Consider the following 1,809-nt stretch of genomic DNA (forward strand, 5'->3'; position numbering starts at 1 on the left):
GACATCTATTGCTTCTGTCCATCCGGGGAGAGGGATCCTCCTCTGTTGCTCTCCTGAAGGTTTCTTCCCTTTTTTCCCTGTGAAAGGTTATTTTTGGGGAGTTTTTCCTGATCCGATGTGAGGTCCTGGGACAGGGATGTCGTATGTGTACAGATTGTAAAGCCCTCTGAGGCAAATTTGTAATTTGTGATTTTGGGCTATACAAAATAAACTGAATTGAATATAAAGCATTGTTTAAATTCATGTCTATGAGCCCAAAGAGTGCTTCATTTGGTAAAGTGTTATGTGAAGGTGCATCACAGAGAAGATACATGTAAATACAAATAAACCCGTATTAAAAAAAGAGGCTCATTGAAGGGTGTTTGTGGGTTTAGAGACCAAAACAAAGAAAAAATATACTTTTGTTCCTTACAGAAAAGTTAAGAAAGTAAAAGAAGATATAAATCTGAGCTTTTGGTACTCGACTGTTTTCAATACTCTCTTGTTCTTCAGACACATTTAGACACGGAGGTTCAATTCCCAAGCATATTTAGTCTAATTGCAAATGATAATTGAGGATTAAGAATAATTCTGGGACCAGAGATGACAAAAAAAAATGCAAAAACACACAATTCACTTTTAAATATGTATTGTATTCATATAAAAAACGGCCGAACACACGGGCCACATAACATCTCATTAGCATCGGGAAGCAGGGTGTTTATAATAAAATACTTACAACACGTCATCAAAACATAAATAACAATGCTTTCTTACAAAAAAAAGAAAGAAAAAGGAACATGTACAAATATATAGAAACATATTTTTAAAAAAAAGGAAAAATCAGTACAAAAAGTTGTGTATGTTCCTTCACACCGTATCTGTGTCTTCTTTGGTTACCCCGGAAACGTCTTTAAATCTCAATCCGACTACTGTAAATAATATGGCTTCATATGTGGAGCGCAGTCCTTTGATCAGCGCCTGCATAGCTTCAACAAAAAAACAAAGTCACTTCTCAATAAATGCATTAACGATTTCGTGCAAGCGGCCGTGAACACACACACACGCGCGTTTAAATAGAAAATAGAAAACACATTGAATGGCATTTTAAAAACAGACCGCAAGAGGAACACAAATAAATACCACACACACACTTGAGGAACAGGTGAGAACATCTTGCTCAAGGACACTTTGGCAACTTTTTCTATCCTAAAATCCCTGTTCTGCTACAAAAGGTTTTTTTTAAAAAAGGTTTGGGTTCCTGGTTTCAGATGACATTACAAATAACGGCGGAGGAGGCGGAGCCTAATCATCCTCAAGATTCCTTCAACGCAACACATTACCGATCCAGCGGGGACTGCACAAAGGTTATCGGGAGTAGAGGAACCTTATTTTACTTCCTCCCTCCCCCCCCCCGTGGTTCTTCATATTTCCTCTTAACCTTTAAAAAAGTATTTAAATTGTGACAATTTATGCAATTAACACACATGTAAATTGCAAAGAGAGCCTGGAATTAAATTCAAAGTGTAACCCCCATACAGTCCCCTCACATATATTTGACCTTTTCTTCATCTTATCAAGGTTTTTGGGTGGTTAGAATAAGCAGTGAATGAGGAAAGACGTGTACACACACACACACACACACACACACGCCGAACCAATCGGGGGTTAAACTGTGTTTACAAATGTTTCCTTCAAATGTTTGGACTTGGTTCATCTCGTCAGGACAACAATGAAATAAACTCAACTGACCTTCAAATACTCCCCCATGTATCTCAGTGTTCCAGCTTTAATGTTATAATCATATTTGGCAACCCCCCCCCCCCCCCC

This window comes from Cyclopterus lumpus, chromosome 22 (assembly GCF_009769545.1).
Source record: "Cyclopterus lumpus isolate fCycLum1 chromosome 22, fCycLum1.pri, whole genome shotgun sequence".
In the NCBI taxonomy this organism is placed as follows: Eukaryota; Metazoa; Chordata; class Actinopteri; order Perciformes; family Cyclopteridae; genus Cyclopterus; species Cyclopterus lumpus.